Source organism: Rattus norvegicus, chromosome 10, assembly GCF_021556685.1.
Source record: "Rattus norvegicus strain SHRSP/BbbUtx chromosome 10, alternate assembly SHRSP_T2T, whole genome shotgun sequence".
Lineage (NCBI taxonomy): Eukaryota > Metazoa > Chordata > Mammalia > Rodentia > Muridae > Rattus > Rattus norvegicus.
Window position 1 is genome coordinate 54,796,775 of NC_141543.1, and position 20,197 is coordinate 54,816,971.

A 20,197-nucleotide genomic window follows, 5' to 3' on the forward strand; every position below is an offset into this window, starting at 1 on the left:
AAAATTATTTTCATTGCTACTTCATAATTGTAATTTTGCTACTGTAAATTTACAATATAATGTAAACATCTGTGTCTTCTGTAGGTTTTAGGTGACCCCTATGAAAAGGCTGTTTGACCTTTAATGGGGTTGCGGCCCACAGGTTGAGAACCTCTGCATGATATTTTGAGAAGTCAAACTGAGTAGGAGAGGGAATGGCTTCTGAGGGAGCCAGGCCATGGCATTCTCTATGGTGACAAAGGTAATGTGGTAGTATGCCTGAGAGAGAAAGACTAGATACCATTCCCTTAAGAAATTCAGAAGTAAGAGGAAGAAAGATACAGAAAATTAAATCAGAAAAGTGATCTGCCTGGACTCGACTGAAATGGGTGGTTATTAGCGATGAAATTTTAGGAACAAGACCAAATACTTAAGGACCAGAGATCACACCAGATATTATAGATGAAAATATTTTTGACTCTGCAAAAGTGAGATATTCTAATCAGAGCAAAAGACGATAAACCTTAGGGTTACTCTGAATGTGGCTGGTGGATCATCATCAGTCTACAGGTTGCTGCTAGGGAGCACTCAGATAGAGAATAGAGTGCTAGGGAGCACTTGGACAGAGAATGAAGGGCTAGGGAGCACTCAGATAGAGAATGAAGTGCTAGGGAGCACTCAGATAGAGAATGAAGTGCTAGGGAGCACTCAGAGAATGAAGTGCTAGGGAGCACTCAGATAGAGAATAGAGTGCTAGGGAGCACTTGGACAGAGAATGAAGGGCTAGGGAGCACTCAGGTGGAGAATAGAGTGCTAGGGAGCACTTGGACAGAGAATGAAGGGCTAGGGAGCACTTGGACAGAGAATGAAGGGCTAGGGAGCACTCAGATAGAGAATGAAGTGCTAGGGAGCACTCAGATAGAGAATAGAGTGCTAGGGAGCACTTGGACAGAGAATGAAGGGCTAGGGAGCACTCAGGTGGAGAATAGAGTGCTAGGGAGCACTTGGACAGAGAATGAAGGGCTAGGGAGCACTTGGACAGAGAATGAAGGGCTAGGGAGCACTCAGGTGGAGAATAGAGTGCTAGGGAGCACTTGGACAGAGAATGAAGGGCTAGGGAGCACTTGGACAGAGAATGAAGGGCTAGGGAGCACTCAGATAGAGAATGAAGTGCTAGGGAGCACTCAGATAGAGAATAGAGTGCTAGGGAGCACTTGGACAGAGAATGAAGGGCTAGAGAGCACTCAGGTGGAGAATGGAGTGCTAGGGAGCACTCAGGTGGAGAATAGAGTGCTAGGGAGCACTTGGACAGAGAATGAAGGGCTAGGGAGCACTCAGGTGGAGAATAGGGTGCTAGGGAGCACTCAGGCGGAGAATAGAGTGCTAGGGAGCACTCAGGCGGAGAATAGAGTGCTAGGGAGCACTCAGGCGGAGAATAGAGTGCTAGGGAGCACCCAGATGGAGAATAAACATTCACAAACATTCACCCAGACTTAGTATCTCCATGACATTTGAGTCTGTGATTTTGTCTATTTTGAATCAGTAATTGGGCTGGCATTGGCAATTTAAAAACATTGGGGCCTTTGCCACAGAGAACTGAAGAAGCCCTGCTGCTCATAAAGCACATATTACGTGTGAACTCTGGAAAAACATTGCCTGCAGTGCAACTGACAGCTAAAATCTATATTATGTAAAATTATGTAAATTTGCATGGGAAAATGGGGATAAAAAACCAGAGCAAGGAATAAATGGTGTTTCAGAGATATGGAATCCAAAAGGTCGTTAAGTCAGGTAATATTTGTGCTCTCAAGTGGCCAGGGCCCGGTCTCCACTTTCCAAATGTACCAACATTGAGAACAACTATAACATTTATTGGTAATGCAGACGTGGGGGAAATCATGCATTGCTAGTGGCATTATGAATTGTTATAAGCTTTTTTGGGGACAATTTGGTGGCATCAGTGAAAATAAAAAGCAAGCTGATGATACGCTTTGACTCTGCAGTTTCCTTCCTGGGAATCCATCCCATCAAACTCTAAACACCTTGCGGCCGTGGCCCCCTTGGAGGCATTTATTGCAGCCCCTTTTGTGGTTGCAAAAGAAAAAAAGTGAGTGCCAGTGAAGGGGAAACGGTCGAATAAATTGTGGTCCACTTACCCGAGGGAACCTTATATAGCTTCTAAAAAAGATGAATTAGAGTTATATCAATTACTCTGGAAGGGCTTTTTTTTTTTTTAAAAAAAATGAGATATTGAAAGAGAAAAGCAAGACACAAAAAATACTACAATTTCATTTTTATAAAATGATAAATGACAAAATTCTGGCTTTGTACATGCTTCTTTTTGTATTTGTGTGTACCTTGAGATACTATTAGAAAATGGATAAAATAAAAGAGATGCATGCTAGTTCATTAGCATAACTTATTGCAAATGTGTGGTGAAGGTGGGAATGGTGAAGGAATGGGATGAGACAAGAAAAAGCCTGCGTGTTGAATTTATTATGCACGATGGGACTTGATTCCTTTAAGTGTTCATTCTGCACACACAGAGAAATAAGTCCACACAAAATACAAAAACCTACAAATACGAAGGCATATTGGATACCCAAATATCACCTGGATACTTTAAAATACTTAGTACAATTTATAAAAGATAACAAAAGATGTTAGCCTTATACCTACCAACTTGCAGAGATGGCCACGATAAAAATGACAATAAGTCAATCAGAAAACCAATTAGGAAATCAATAAGTAAAGGTTAATATCCTGGTAGAGAAAATGTTCAAAGGACATACATCATAGCTCAGAAGAAGTCCAGTGGAACCGCTAATAGTCCATAAGAAGAGCGTTTCACTTGATTACTACCCAAAGCCACACAAGCAGAAACACGGGGGTGCTGTAGTTTATCCATCCCTGCAATATTCAGCTTCTTAACTCTGGGGGAAGAAAACACCTTTAAGTATACTTCCAAAGAAAAATAAGGTAGAAACGAAAGTTCTGGGGGAAGGCATTCAAACATGCTTTATACATACGTGTTTATTATGTGCTGACAGAAGCTCACTTGGAAATGTGTTCTTGCTGTCAGTATGTGGGTGGGAGGAGACTTGTTCCTGTGAGAAAGGACAGCAGCTGTCACCCTCAGCATCACTTCCAGGGTCAAGACACTGGGAGCTGCTTCCATTTTTGAGAGAAAGGAATTAAAGGAAAGCCTGAACTACTGTGCGCTCACTGTTGTGGAAGCCCATGTACAAGTGAGTTCTCATGGAAAGAAGCAGAAATAGCATTTGGGAACTCTTGATGCTTGTTGACAAAGACACTATATGCTCATAGGTGGGAAACCTGAACACAAAATGTCCAAAGCAGCCTTGGAGCACAGGACAGGGATATGGTTAACAATCTCATTTTAAAGCCTTTGTGCTTCTCTGTAGTCCTTACGGTTTTCCACACTGAACAATAGTTCGTTCAGTTAGATTAGAATGAAGAAAAAAAAAAAAGACGTTATAGAAATGTTAAAAGGCTGTAAAGATTAGCATCTCCAGGAAGTACAGTGAGAGGAGTCTCGGGTTCCCTTCGTGAGGGTGGTGGCCACCAGGCTGTGTCACTCTCTCAGCGTCAGTCTGGCGGATGAACTCTAACCTTTTGCTTTCAAAGTAGGAGAAATAATCAAAGGGAGGTCATTAGTTAATTGCTTTGAGGTTATTTCCGAAGTCCCTAGTGGGCTCTTGCAAATGATTAGTAATATCATTATTACTTATACAACAGTGGGGCCAGGCGTTCTTGCTTCCTCAGCACTGATTCAGGGTTTTATGGACAAATGGTTCTCAACCTGGGGTTCTCTAACCTCAGAAGGTACAGAGTGGTCGTAAGCACTCTGAACTACATCATGCACATAAAAGGTGTCAGGGAATTCTCGGTTAGCCTCGCAGTGCTGCACTGGCCACAAAGGATGTTAGTGGGGCCCTCCCCTCATGTTATCGACCATGCTCAGATGATCTGTAATTAGAATCCTTTTCGGCAAATAAACATATCAAGAAAATTAATCCATTCCTGAAAACTTCATTCATTCAGGCTTTAAAAAGTCACACACAGCATTACTTTCCTGGCTCTAAATTATTCTTACAGTTGTAGTTACACTTCAGTTGTGAGCCACCTACTGAAAATATTTAATCCTATTTATGGGGACAAAGTCAGTATAATATTTCCGATGCTGTTTAAAGCACGATCTCTCCCAATTTAACAACCATTCTCCAGTTTCCGAATGAGAGAGGCATCAGTTGCCGAGGGAAAGCATACAGGACTCTGTGTGGATTTCTTTCTTCAGTTAATCTCTCCTTAGTTGGGGTGATTTCCGTGTAGTGTGTGCCAGTAGACAGTGAGAAGTGCTCAGAGGCACAGTGCAAACCAAGAAGAAGAGGTGGGGTGGGACCCTGATTTATCATCATCTTCTGTAACCCTCCACTCTGTGAGGCTGTTGCCATAATCCACCTTTTATTGGTGTAGGGAGTGAAGACTTGTTTAACGTCACACATTCAGAGGCAAAGCCAGAATTTGAACTTTGGGGAGTCCGACCTGTACCCTGGTTTTAATCCATCCTTAACATCATTACATTCCTATCTCCAAAGAAAGGAAAAGTCGGCCGGAAGGTCTATGGAGACTTCTTTAATAAAATGACTAATCCTGGCAACTGGCCCGGAGAGGAGATGGGAAGCCCATTTAGTTTTACCTCCATGACTGATGCATATCTGAAATGGAGTTTCTTTTAACATTTCTATATTTTTATTGTAAAGTCTTCAGAACTTACTATGCAAGCTTGCTGTGCATTCTGGCCATTATTGGACATCAAGGGTATTATATTTAAAGAAAGGATTTTGTTTTAGTCAATTTAACCCAAGTTATAATAATACTCCTCTATTCAGCTGATTGGTGAATTAAAAAAAATTACATATGCACTGGATTTGAAGGTGCTAGTACAACAAAAGTGCGTGTGCATGCATGTAGGTGCGTATGCACTTGTACATGTTTTTCTGAAGCTGTGTGGACATGCTATGATGCCCCACTGACAGAAAACTAGGGTGATCTTAGGAGACATGATCTTGGCAAAACTGAAGACTTCTTCCCAGGAAGTGTAGGTATAAATCTCAAGCAAAACTTTTCAACAAATAAGAAAAAAAATAGTCAGTTAGGAAGTTAAAATATGATGATGGGATGTGTGCATGCACATGTATGAGCAGATATGTATATGTGATTGTATATTCAAGTGCACAAATGTGTGACTGCATACACATGTATGCCTGTGTGGTTGTAAGCATGGATGTGTGTGTATTCATATATTAGGTGCATGCACATGCATGTATAGGAATGTATGTATGGGGTAGGTGTGCATTAGACTGTATATGTCTGTGTATGTGCATTTGTATATATGTATATACATGTATATATAGGTATATATGTGTGTATATATATATATGCATTACCCTTTGTGTTAGCTTATGTATATAGTCTATCTATGTTTGTGTATTTTAATGTTTCTAAATACGTCTGTGTGGGTGCCTATGTGTGAGGATGTGTATGACTGGATCACACAGACATGCATGTGAATCTATTCATTTGCATGTGCATATGAATGTATGTATGTGTGTGTGAATGTATGCATGTGTGAGCTTATTTGTGTCTATTAGTGCATGTAAGTGTGTTTATGTGGGGGCTTTTTTGCTTACATATGTCCATGTTTACCTTTGCATGCATTTCTGTGTATATGTGCACATGCTCACATCTATTAGTGTGTAGATGCATGCTCCTTTTAATTTGTATGTGTGTGCATATGTTTCTGTGTATGTATACATGTACATGCTTGTATATGCCTGAATCTTATGGTATGTATATATATGTTCGTATGCCCATATATACACATGCTTATGTGTTTGTGTGTGCTTGCATGCATGGATTCAAATGTATATTTGTGGGTGTGTGTATATCTAGAGTGAGGAGGACAAACAGAGAGGGCCTCATTGTTGATTCCTCTGCTTTCAATTAGGCTATGTCAGTACAGTGATAGAATGTGACTGAAGATAATGCATCTTGCAGTGAAGTCACCCAAAGGCCTCATCAGCTCAGCATAACTTCCCTTCCATGGGAACCATAGCCTCTGGCCTATGACCTGCTAGGACAGGGTGCACACACAGTTCTACTTGGCTGCAGACCTTTATTCTATCCCATTAACATTCCAGTGCTATGTGCTCAGTGGTACAACAGTGGTACCACCGTTATGGATAGAACTCTTTTCTGATTTGCATTAAGGCCTGATTGACAGGAGAACCATGACTGGTCCTATAATATGAAAGTTTGTGCCTTGGGAGGTAATAAGGCCCTAGAAGAGACGCCAATGTTATTGTGTTGTTAAATGGATACTGTACTAATTTGCTTCTCTGCTTCTGTGAAAAACACTGAACATAGGGAAGGAAAGGTTTCTTCTGCTTTAATTTCCACATCACAATCCATTATGGACAGAAGTCAAGGCAGGAACTCATCAGGAACCTGGAAGTAGAAACTGAAATAGAGACCATGGAGAATTGTTGTGTATTGGCTTGCTTCCCCTGGTTGGCTTAGCTACAGTCCCTGTGCAGCCCAGGCTTACCTACCCAAGGGTGGCACTCCCATATCAATCATTAATCAAGAAAATGCCCCCACCGAGTAGCCTATGTATAGGCCAATCTGATGGAGTTAATTCTTAAGTTGAGATTCTCTTTTCCCAGAATATGTCTAGGTTTGTGTCATGTTAACAAAAATTAACTAGCACAGAAGAGAAGTAAGTGAATCCTATCTTCTGTTCACAAACCAAATAAGTGTGTCTATCAGATGGCATTTCAACTAATTCCCTGGTGTACTATGGAGTAAATGCTGAAATATGAGTAGTTGCCAGGTCCCTCTGTCTCTGGGAAAGATGGTATGGGAAAAGACAAAATTGACCATCTCTGCCAGAAAAAGAAGATGAGAGAGAGGACGTAAGGAAGAGAGTTGGCAACCCTGAGAGTGGCAGGAAGCTGCTATTGTAAATGACATCACAGGGAGATCTGACAGGACAGCACTGCAGCTGTCTGTCAAGTTAAGAAGAATTCAACCAGCCCAGATGGAGCGCCTGCAGGGATGCTCTGTGGGGGACGTAGAGGTGGCAGGACATGGACTTGGCCCCCATGATGCTGACAATAAGTAAGGATGCTAAGGTCCTCTGGGCATTATTTTAATGCAAAACAGACTATACAAATGTAATATTGTATGCAGAACCTAATTATTATATTTAATTTGTGAAATACATAATATATAATGTAAAACACATCCAATATTATAGACACGTACTGTAAGATACACACACCTACGTATGTTTGTAAAGTAGTATTAACTATCTTCCTGGTAGTCAAAACTCAGTGTCCTCCTAATTTAGAAACGATGTAATCATTAGAGACAGGGACACTGTGTGGGTATCAATGACATTCTACAAAGTAGATGGTGTGATCTACCCAACACTAGCATGCAGGGCAGACCAGTCCCCTTTCTCACAGTACAGTTGTGACATAGGTCACTTATGGTGACCCAGATGACAAAACCTTAGTTATTTCTACATCTGGGACTGCAAGACACGGTTTGTGCTAAGCCATAGCTTCCCTGGGGCCTAGTCTTCTGCTTGGGTGCAGCTTGGCAGACCCAGAAAGCTTTGCAGAGATCATGCACAGAACTTGGCACTACCCCATGCTGCCTTTCTGAACTCGGTCTTAGGAGCAGATTCCCTTCATTGTCCACGCAGACAAAGATGGTTTGTTTTATGCCAGAGTTCTTGACTCTTTGACTCTTGTTCCCAAAATCATGCATCTTATACAGTGACCCTGATGATGGCAATTAACCGTCCCCCTGTCCTTAAACTCTCCACTTTGTCAAAACAACAAACACAGCTCAATGCATGGGGGTTTCTCTCTTAATGTCTGCTGGCCCATGGGGCTTTCACATCACTGACCTGGGTCTTTGAGCACCAGGCAAATGCATAGATCCCAAAATTCTGTTTGTTTTCCAGTGTCAATATTAGTATAGGGAGGGTGATTAGTAGGAATGTGGCTGCTCAGATCAGCCATTGGGACAAAGGGAATCAAAGACCATGTCAACACTGTTTTGGCTGAGTTTGAACCCAACAGGTGAGTCAATTCAGTTTAAAAGGGTTGAGCCCACTGACCATGGAAACCCAGTAGAAGAAGCATGTTATAAGCATGCTACTGGTGAGTACACCACGTGGCTTTAGAACAGGGGTGCTCAATCTTCCTAACGCTTCAGCCCTTTAATACAGTTCCTCTTATTGTGGAGACCATGAACTGCAAAATTCTTTTCATTGCTACTTCATGATTGGAATTTTGCTATGGTTATGAATCATAGTGTAATATCTGTGCTTTCCAATGGTCTTAGGTAACCTCTGTTAAAGGGTCACTTGACCCACAAGGTGGTCGTGCCCCACAAGTAGCGAACCCTTGCCTCCTCAGAGCCAAGCAGCAGTCATGAGATAACGTTATTTGTGCTGTGTAAACAGTAAAAGTTGTAAATAGCTGAGTTAGCTGGAAGGCTTTGTCCCCAGAGCAGTCCTGGATTTCTGTGTGTCATCATGAGGAAACAACAACTCCTAGGGGTAGGCGGCTTGTCCTAGTTACTACTCACACTGCTTAAGGACCCTGATAAGGAACAGCTGAAGGACAGTTTAGTTCAGCTCACAGTTTGAGGGTGCAGTGCATCATGCCTGGGAAGGAACTGTGGCAGGAGGGCGGGTGTGGCCACATCACATTGGCAGGAGATAGGAGAGATGATCCTCTCCGTGAATTCTTCCAATGCTCTGCTTGTTTTTGCAGTCCCATCCTCCTGCATGGTGCTACTCACACTCAGGCCTTCCCACCTCAGTTAAACCTCTCTAGAAATGTGCTCTACCCCAGACGTACCCACGGTAATTCTAAAGTTGGCAAGAAGGACTGGCCATCACACCAGCAAAGCCAGCATGATGCTGGATCATTTTTTTTCTCAATAGCCATTCTTCAGTAAATGATGATTTTTCTCAGTGTATTAGGATTATCTAAAGTGGTGGTTCTCAACCTGTGGGTTTCCACTCCTCTGGGGGTGTATCAAGTAATCCTTTCACAGGGGTCGAATATCGGATATCCTGCATATCAGATACTTATACTACCATCCACAAGAGTAGCAAAATTACAGGTATGAAGTAGTAATGAAAATGATTTTATGGTTGGGAGTCACCACAACATGAGGAACTGTATTAAAAGGTCGCAGCATCAGGAAGGTTGAGAACCACTGCTCTAAAGAACAAGAACTTACAATCACATATATATTCATACATACATATATACACATATGAATATTATATTTATTAGAGAGGCATATAAGCTGTGTCCAACAATAGCTATCTGTTTGCAGAAAGGGTAAGAGTCTGGTAATTCCTCAGACCCGAGATTGGATATCTCATCTGGTGTTGGTCTGTGTTAGAATCCTGAGGAAGTAGGTTCGAATGCCAGCAAGGAATGGCCCAGCGACAGCAAGCATGAGAGCAAGCAGGAAAAAGCCAAAGCTGCCATCTTCCATGTCCTCTTATGTGAGTGCTACCAAAGTATTGCCCAATTTGAGGTAGGTTTTCTCACCTCAAAGGACCCAAACAAGAAAATTCCTCAAGAAAATTCCTCATGAGCATCACCAGATGCTTGGGTTTCATTGATTCCAGATTTTGTCCAACTGACAACAAAGATTATCTTTCACAGTCCAAAGTGGCTAATTTTTTTCTGCATCAAAGAATTAATCACCAAAGGCTCTCTGGGTAATGTTTTACTCTCTTTTAAACCCTTCTACAACAACCCCTTATGATTTTAAAAATATTTCTTGAGGCAGTCATAGTGGCACATGCGGTGATCCCAGCTTTCTGGAGGCAGAGGTAGGAGGATTACCATAAGTTCAAGATCAACCTTGTCTACACAGTAAGATTGTTTCGAAATGTTGAAAAGAAATATTGGTTTGAGTAAAGAAGGCATGCAAAAAAATATCACCGTACTCTATGTCCACGGTGTCTGTGCATGTTAATAAGACCTGTTCTGTGCAGAACAGACATTGGGCAGAAACAGAGACAAACTCGCCCTGCCTTCCATAGGTGCTCCCTACAACTGGAGAAGCAATATCAGAAGACAACTGACTTGGGGAACAGGTGCCTGAGACTGTCTCTGGAGGAGTACACATGATTCTCTCATGTTCTGGGCCATCTAGCCAGGACCACCATGTGAAATTTACCAGGAAAACCATTTAATTTAGCCTCTGCTAAGAACAAACAAAATCCCAGATATTTTGATGAGCACAGCTGTTCAAAAAGACCGTGGTCCTTTCAAAGAGGAGAAATGTTGTCTTGGGGAATCAAGTTCAAGATAGAAGAGTTGTCAAGGAATATGTCAAGTAGGGTTAGCCTTGGGTGCACTCCAGGATCTCTGACCCCTTTAACCTGTGCCAAAGAGAGAAGGCTCAGAAACTCCACATTGTCTTCAGGGCCTCCAAAATCATCCCAGGGACTATGGAACTACATCAGTCAGATAGGCCCACACCCACAATTTATCTTCCCTGAGAGCTCCCCAAGACCAGGATACACCACTGAATAATCTCCAGAAGGAATTAGCGCAGCCCTCCTTTCAAGCCATTTGAAGTGAAGCCCTTTGAGCTTCTTTTCTCCCACATGCCCTTTCTTCATTTTAAAAGGATTGTGTCATGAGCCTTCTTCCTCTGTAATTAGCCCTGTCACTGCTACTCAAGATAGGTTTCCTAACTGGAGAATAAATCTCTCAGAGTAAACGGGTGATGGGCAGTTCTAAAGTAGAACATGGAGACAGTCCTCTTAGGCAGTGGCAGTATCTAGCCATGATCCCCAGACATGGGTTGACACTGCTTGTAATATCTTCCCCAAGATAAGAGACAAGCCACTCAAAGGGAATCCCCTGAATGGGAGCTCCTGTGACCCCTCTAAGGCTTCAAAGTACTCATTGCCTGGTGGTGAGAGGTTTCTGCCAGATTAAGGCTCCAGTTATTGTTAATTGATGACTTAGGAAGGACCAGTCAGATTTCCTAACTTAACAGCCCAGTTGGTTCCTGAAAGCACTTTCATAGGATCTAATGCTATGAATTCTTAGCAGCCAGAGCTGAGCCCCCCTGTAGAGTGTGAATGCTCTTAAGGAGCTTAATTGGGGAGGGGGCTGATTTTCATCACAGTTCAATGTTGCATAGGGAAGTTCAAAAGAAATGCCTGTGCCAGTCTACAAAGGGGCACACAGAGACACTGTCAGGTGTCACACTCTCAGAAGAAGGCCATGTCCTCCTGTCATAGTCTGAAGGAGAAGCAAAGAAGGCCGCCACTCCCCATATCTCAGAGGGCTGCCTTTTGGTTTTGCACTTGCTAGCGAAGCATGGGAGTAAAGATGGGCCCAGAATCCTTCAGTTAGGTGATGGGAAACCAGGCGCCCCATTCGGCCTCAGGGGAACTGCATTCTCTGACCATCATGCTGTTCCTTTTGGGTCAGCATGTACTTCAAGCCATCACCCCCTGCTTCCAGCACCACAGGCCATCTGTGTGGCCAGCTCTTGGATGTCTCTTCATTTGTGGACCTGACCAACTATGAACTGTATTCACGGGGACGTGCCGATTAGCTACTTTTATTCCAATCGGAATAAAGTGAGTTTGAATGTCCTGTGATTACAGAGCCCTTAAAGTGAGTGTGGACTGGATAGTTCTCTCAGCCTCCATGGTGGTTTTCAACCACCCGAGGACTGAAAATATTTGAAAAGAGTAATGCCTGTATTGGATATACATATATTTTTGTTCTTTCTTAGCGTGGTAGGTTGGGCTTCTACACAGCATTGCACTGTATTAAGTGAGGCAGGTAACTCAGAGGCACGCCATTACATACCTGGTGATGGTGTAAATGGGAGGCTGCTGGGGAAGACTGACCAATCTAACATTAGGGATTCGAGCATTTGCAGACTTAGGTATCTGCAGGGATGCCCTGGAACCAATCCCCTGTGGCTATGGAGGGAAGCAGTAACTAAACATGGCTCATATTAATTTGGTGAAACGAAAGTCGAATGGCATGATGAGGGGTGGGGGTGAACACAGAAGCCACAGCTGATCTTCATGCACATGCAAAGAAGGCACTGGAAGCAGTGTGTGTGTGTGTGTGTGTGTGTGTGTGTGTGTGTGCCTGTGCGTGTGCCTCTGTGTGTGTAAGGATGGCACTGGAAGTGCTCTCTCTCTCTCTCTCTCTCTCTCTCTGTGTGTGTGTGTGTGTGTGTGTGTGTGTGTGTGTGTGTGTGCGCGCGCCTTTGCTCACTTCTGCAATATACCCAACTGTGCTTCAATATAGCCATGCAAAGGACAGACGGTTTAATTTAACAAACACTGCTTCAGCACCTCTGAGGTTCAGAGTTCTGGCCAGGCCTACAGAGATAAGGAAAGCCTCTGAGGGTGCCCTTATGAGCAGCTGTGATGTATGAAACACACCATGATAGAAGGAACAAGCTACGAGGTGAGAAAGGAGGAAAGATGCAATTAGGAACAGTGGGGCATCTATAAACTGTAGTTAGTGGAATTTCACTGGTGCACATGGAGGGACCATTTATAGTGTCACAAGACATCCATTAAAGCAAGCAACAGCTTATCTTTGTACCTCAGCTTCTCTACCCACACAGCTATGTATTGGATTTGACTTTCTTGAAGGAGCTAACAGCAGCAAACTAACTGAAATTACTATGAGCTAAACATAATCATCCCACCCCACCCCCACTATTACCACCACCACCATCATCAATTGCTTGGCATAGGGGGAAAAAAAGCTAATTCCAGATTCTAAGTATGTCTGGTGCCACAGTTCCAAAGAACCTGATCTTTTGTGTCTCAGCTGGACTGATATTTCCAATAATTCAAGAAGTTACCCCATGGGATGCTAAGAGTGTCTCTTCCTACAAAGTTACACAAAGATTTTGGATTGGCGTCCCTTTGGTGCACTGTGGATTAAGTACACTGTGTCCATGCTGGTCATGGTGACAGCAGCAGGAACAACGTCATGTTGTGAACACACTCTAACCGCATAGACGGGGAGGGAAAGAGGAGTCTCTAAAGGAAGATACAACGTGGTTACCAGAGGAATGAAGGGGGACGACAAGCCAGTCAATGGAGTCCTCTGTTCCTCTTCTCCTCTCATTTCTTGGCAATATCTCCCAGTTTACCCTGCGGTCCTCAGGGAAGGGAGACACATGTAATAAATAAAAAGAAAAGTGCTGAGATAATTTGACTTTCTGATAACAAACACCTTTTTGTTTTTGGTATCAAGTATGTATCATGGTTGCTTTTTTACTTTAGCAACTCTGAAGAAACCACCAGAGATATTAAAGCATTGAATGCATTAACAGCTTGAAATATTTCCTCGGTGTGGCATTTAAAAAAACAGTGCACAAAACTTTACTTAAAACACTGGCAATCAGCCATGGATACATCTCTAAATTTAAAATGCCAGGTACTGAGCCAGGCATGGTAGTGTGACGCCTGCCTACAATCCCAGCACTTAGCCTTCACAGAGGCAGGAAGATTGAGATTTGAAGGTGTAGTGGGACACGCCCTTAATCCCAGAAGCTGGGAGGTGGAGGCAGAGACACAGGCAGGTGGATCTCTGTGAGTTAGAGTCTAGCTTGGTCTACATAATATGTTGCAGGCCAGCCAGGGCTACATTCTAAGATTGTTTGAAAACATAAGAAAACCATAACAAGCAATCCACTTACCCAGAGCCCAGCATCATTGCAGTGACCCAGGGTATATGGGGCTGGAAGTTTTTTAAGGCACATTGGGAAATGTCAGGACTTACGAGAATAAACTGTTGGACTCTCATGCCAGAGTCAGAAACCAGGAGAAAGGGACTTGAGAAGTCTTCCCTGCTTTTCTAATCTCACAGCAGCCAGTTAGTTCTTCATTCTGCTTTCTGCCCAATCATCACTGGCTCACAAAGCACATTGGCAACACTGATAAAAACTCACCTGGAATAATTTTTCCATGACAAAATGGTAAACATAGGACAGGTATAATTTTTACCAATGAGGGCCAATGGGTAAAAGGTGGGGCAATTGTTACCTAGCTGAGTCCACTAAGACATTTATCTCCTCTGTGTGGTCTTAGCTAGTGAGTTTGGCCACTATTAAAATTTTTAGTCATGAGAGATTGCAGGCATCTGTAGGTTGTACATGTGATTATAGACTGGTTTGGGGATGGTCACTTTAGAGTAAAAGTTCCAAGCTCACTTCTGGGTTGAAAAACTTTCCCTCAATCTCCAAGCTCAAAAACCCCAAAAACCCACTAATCACCAGGCTTGCTCCAAACTCAAGACCTGAAATCCCACTAATCCCCAACCTGGATTCTCCACCCTGGAAAACTTTACCTCCAAGAAATTATATAGAAGCCTGTCTCGGCTCAGTTCCCTGCTGCTTCTTGTCTGAGTAGAAGTGGCCACCCTCTTGTTCCTTTCCCAACGAATCTTTGGTGTGAGGTTTGTTGTGTGGTGTGACTTTGTAATATTCCTGTGTTCCCGACTGCCAGGTTACCACCTTTCCCTCCAGGGCTGTAACAATTGTGTTGAGGAAGCCTTTTCCCTCAGAACTGAAACACTTGCAGTCACGAGGGGCTGGTTCTATCTCCACCTTTGTGGTCCTTTGCTTGCCTCATTCTCTTGGTTGTGTTGACTGTGTGAGTATGGCTGAGCCTTTGGCTTTGACTACATTTATAAGCCTGCTTCCAATCATAAGCATAGACCTCAACCTCTAGTCTGTTCTGAGTCACCAGCAGAGCTCAGTGGAAACACATCTGTCTGTCTGAGCCTCAAGCTCAGTAACCTGAGCTTGGTGCTGTTGTCTGGAGCAGAGCCCATGTAGGTAAGTATTGAACCCATTTCCCCAGGGAACTCTATCATACCCCGAATTATGAGAAGACTGGAGCTGCTGGGCAGTCTGTGACGATGAGGCCAGTGCTTTTAGAGCAGTGTTATGTAGGAAGCGCCTCGAGAAGCCCCTGTAGCACGCTCCTCCTTCAACCCTCCATGTGCCAACTGAGATATATTTAAAACTTGCAAATGGGAAAAAAGAAAAGAGCCAGAGTCAAGATCACCCAGGCTGTGTGTGTGGCAGCCCTGGAGATTAATATTCAGGTCTCCAGTGCTTGTGCTGGGACACATTCCCTTGTCCTTATGTGATAAGGGGAGCAGCTGAGACCGAGGACCACTGGTCAGGTATCTCAAGGCTTCTTTCTGGGACAGACAAGTTTCTCTGCTGTTAGCTGAGTTTCCTGTGTGATTCAGATGAGCCCATATGCAGCAAGGAGTGTTTGAGCTGACTCACTGGCTCCTGGAACTTGTCCTCAGAAGGTCTAAAGCATGCCTGCCCAGCGGCAAGGCCAGGGAATTCTTCCTGAATCCTATGATATTAAGGAGATGGGTCTTCCCTCCACAACCTCCAACCTTTCTTCTGGTGCTTTTTTGGAGATTGACCTTCTTTGGCTGAGAGACAGCACTTCTTATCACCTATGAGTAGCCACAGTGATCCCAGCATCCCCTCTTGGATAGTGAAGGTTTTAAAGTTTTTCATTTAGTAACTTTTTTATTATCAATAGCTACTTTAGTCTGTTAGGATGGAAATGGCAAAACATTGTGAGTTGAGGTGTGTATAAACAATAAGGAGGCTTTGAAGTCCAAGAACGTGGCATTTGTATCTGGGGAAGGTGGGCTTCCTAGCTACTTGCTGGCTTCTTTGTGCTGGGTCTTCACATGGTCAAAAAGCATGAGGGCAGTCCCCCTGGCCTTTCTGATAAGGTACTGAGCCTACTCTATAGTTTCCACCTCAAGGCCTAAATCTCTTCAATTCTCCCTTGGATTGTCACACATGAAGACTCAATTAAGAGTTGGCAAATGGAATTTTTGCAAAAAGAAATCTTTTGTTTGCTGACCAAGCTGCATGTGTCCTGTCCAAACACAAGTCCCACAGAGATACTTGGCAGATAAAACAGTGTGATGTTGGGGTATTTGCTGAATGGGAAAAAATTATCCTAAAAGCCCCAGTGTTGATGATTTCTACAAGGCCCAGCCTTCTCTGCTGTTGTGTGCGATTAGAACAGCTCAATGTAAACACCTAAGCACTTTCAGAGCTTGCTTCCAGCTGCTTGTACCCAAGTGGCTTGTTATTCAAAACAGCTCTTTGGTAAATATGATATTTTTTTCTCACATTCCTTGCTTCTTCCTGCTGATCACTCATGCTAAGAGCTCACAAGGGTCTGTTTGCTCATCAGCTCCTGCCTGTGCTAGACAGGGGATGAAGACATACTGATGCGCACAGGACAGGTGGCCTGGGAGATGTCCCTGGCCATCCAGCAGTAGCAGAGGCGTGTCACATGCTGAGGTGCTGGTGATGATTAGCTGTCAACATGGACATCAATGTCTCTGATGTGAGTGATCTGGGAGCCAGGTCCTGAATCAATACTCAATGAGAACGGTGTACTGGTGGTATTTCCTTTCTCAGGGGAACAATTCTCCTGACTCAACTCTCTGACAAGATTTATTTTACAGACATTGTCTAGTTAGAATCTCTGAGCACAATCAGCTGGTAGACACTCCGCCAATTTCTCTGGCCTTCCCTCAAAGGGCAACGATTCTGCTTTCAAAGACTATACAGATTTCCTTGTCTTGTGACCTCCTTGGCTCTATAGGCCTTGAGTGAGAAGCCCATTGAAGCTGAAGCACAGCGGGAAGTCAGGAAGTCACTGAGAAGCAGGCAGGGCTGCTGCTTCTGACAGAGCTGCTGGACTCACGTATATCGCGTAGCTGGGTTCCACGTAGGATTTTGTCTTATCTCCTGCGAAGGAATTGCCTCTTCTCCTGCTTGTCGAAGACTCATTGGGACTATAATTATATCTCGGCACACGGCCGCTCAGCCTTCTTTTCCCAGGCTTGTTGGCTCTCTGACCTGCTGTCACTTGCAGAAAGCCGTGTGGGGACTTTTAAGCAGTGTGCAGGAGCTGTAGAGGATAAAAACCAGGACCTTGCCCCTCCGTTGCCCAACCTGGCTCTGTGGCAGGTCTGGGTTTCTGCTGCTTTCCCCACTAAGCTTCTAGGTTCCTTCTTCTCAGGGTTGGTTTTTTGTTTTTTGTTTTTTTTTTTTTCAGTTGCAGCTCCATTTATGATAGCTGGAATCCTCTCAAATAAGCACCTTTTCCCTCCTGCAGTTCAAACATTGTGACTTCAACATACATGTGTCATAAGGGCTATGGAGATGGTTGACAGTTAAAGCAATTGTCAGCAAGCAGGAGGGTTAAAATCTGGATCCCCGGGGCTGGGGATTTAGCTCAGTGGTAGAGCGCTTACCTAGGAAGCGCAAGGCCCTGGGTTCGGTCCCCAGCTCCGAAAAAAAGAACCAAAAAAAAAAAAAAAATCTGGATCCCCACAACACACACACATGAATGGGAATGGACACGGCAGAGTAGCTGGCAAGCCTAGCCTCCAGATGGCTCAGATGGGGCAATCCCAAGGCTTTGATTGACAGCCCTCGCCTCAAGTGCACCCGTGCACACATGCGAACACATGCGAACACACATAAGAAGAAAAAAAAGAAAGGGAAAAAAAATCCTCTTCTTTATTGTGTAAGGGAAGAAACTGAGTCAGAGAAAAGGAGTGTGCACCTTCCTTAGAAGGGCGCTCACACTAACTGAGGATAGAAGCAAGAACTCAATGCAACCCCTGCCTCTTAGCCTGTACTTGGCTAAAACCCAAATGCCTACAGACTGGGGAATGAGCTGTATTCTGCATGTGTCCATGAGCCACACGGTTTGGCTTCTGTCATTTATTTACTAGTTTTTGATGGTGAAAAGAGTGTAGGAAAACACATCTTTGTTGTAAACAGAAGAATACCGACAGAAGTAATCTATGAGCTTCGGGGCTGGATGACAGCTTGGAGGAGGCATGGTGTGAAATGAGCTTACTTCCCGTCTAACAGAGCCTGCCCAGGTGTGGCTTGTTATTATTGGTCTGAGAGAGTTTGGACCATGGCTGGTCACTTGTTCAGATAGTCAGGATATCTGGATATTTGTATATAAAAATCTTATCCTTTTTTAGTGCTTCAGATTGTTTAAAGTTTCTTTGAAGGCTAAACAAGAGGCCTCTGGGTTCGATTCAGGCCCTGGATGGATCATTGATTTGTAACTTCTCTTTCTACCTGGGATCATTCCACTCTTTTTCATACTCATATCCTGTACCTCTTGTGTGACACTGGATGTCTCCTTCTCACCCTGGAAAACCTCCAGAACAAATACATTTTGAGCCCTGATATTCCCTTAGACAGAACGGGAAGTGCAAACTTGATTCATTTTCAATTTAGCTGTCCTTCTACTCTTAGCTAAAGTTCAGAGAGAAGGAAAAAGTTTAATGGGGGAATTCATTAATTCGAGTGTTTAGTTCTTCAGTAGGAATGAAAAGGGTATCTGTGGAGCAATTCTTACCCGAGATGGCTATCAAGAAAGGTCAGACATGAAGAAGTATTGATTGCAGCTGTTCAGGATGATCACCCCTCAGCTCAGTGCCGAAAAAGTCATTCCAGTGTGTGTTCTCAGATCGGTGACCAGATGAAGCGATGAGGTTGAAAGTGCTATGTAATACAATACAGGACAGTGAGCTTTGAAGGGTTTCGTTCACCTCTGAGGAATAAAGACAAAGACAGAAGACTGTGCTGTAAAGTCAGCTACAGGAACTTAGCCCAGTCAGATTCTAGACCAGGGGTTGTAGAATGTCAATTCAGTCCACTGCTTGTTTTTGAAAATAAAATTTAAAATAAAGATCAACGAGATGGTTCTTGGTGATAGTCTGCTATGCTCAGAGATCTAAGCCTAGCTCAGGTCTCATCAGAACTTCCTCCGGCAGCTGATGGGAGCAGATGCAGAGACCCACAGCCAATCATTAGGCGCAAAGAGAGGGAGGGAGGGGGGAGATGGAGGGAGAGGGAGAGGGTGAGGGAAAGGGAGAGGGAGAAGGAGGGAGGAAAGGAGAGAGGGAGAGGGAGAAAGACAGAGAGACAGAGAGACAGAGAGACAGAGAGACAGAGAGACAGAGAGACAGAGAGAGACAGAGAGAGAGAGAGAGGATCTTTATTGGGTACTCCCCTTGGAGCTTAGAGCACAGCCCACAGAATCAACTAAGCAGGGCTCATATGAGCTCACAAGATTGAAGGAGCACTCACAGAGCCTGCACCAGTCTGTGCTAGATCCAGTGCATGTACGTTATGGTTGTAGAGTTGGTGATTCTGGAAGACTCCTAGCAGCAGCAGATGGGGATGTTTCTGATTCTTTTGCCTGCTCTTGGGATCCTTTTCGTCCTACTGGATTTCCCAATCCTGCCTTGGTTATGAGGGTTTATCCCTAGTCTCATTGTATCTTGTTATGTAATGTGTGGTCGATATCACTGGGAGGCCTGCTCTTTTCTGAAGGGAAACAGGAGTGGATCTGGGTGAGAGGGGACGAGAAGAGAGGATTGGGGGTGGGAGGGGAACTGTGGTTAGGATGTATTTTATAAGAGGAGAATAAAACAAATAAATAAAACACAAAATTTTATTGGCACAATCACAGACATCAGTTTCTGTATCCGTGAATGTTCTGCAAGTCAGAGGAAGGAAATGAAATGGATGATGAATGCTCCTCAAAGTCAGAACTGTATTCTACCAGTTGTTTATAGCAAATGCTTTCTGACCCCTGGCATAGACCTATGAGGATGCTAGGTCTTTCTTTAGCCATGAAGATTCAGGATATGTTAAAGGGGCCTGAGAGATGGCTCAGAGGTTAATTGTGCTCACTGCTCTTGCAGAGGATCTAGATTTGGCTTTTAGCACCCACATGGTGTTGCATACCACTTATAACTGAAGTTTTAGAAAATCAGTAGCCTCTTTGGACATCTGTGGACTTATAGACACATATGGGGTGGACACACACACACATAAATTATTTTTTAAATAAAAGGATATGTTAAGGAGGCAGGACAACTGTAACAGGTGTCTAGTCACTCCTGTGTCCCCATGTCTGTATGGATTCAATTAGACTCAGAATAAAAATATTTAGGGAGCCTGATGCAACCCAGGACTTAAAAGGAAGGAG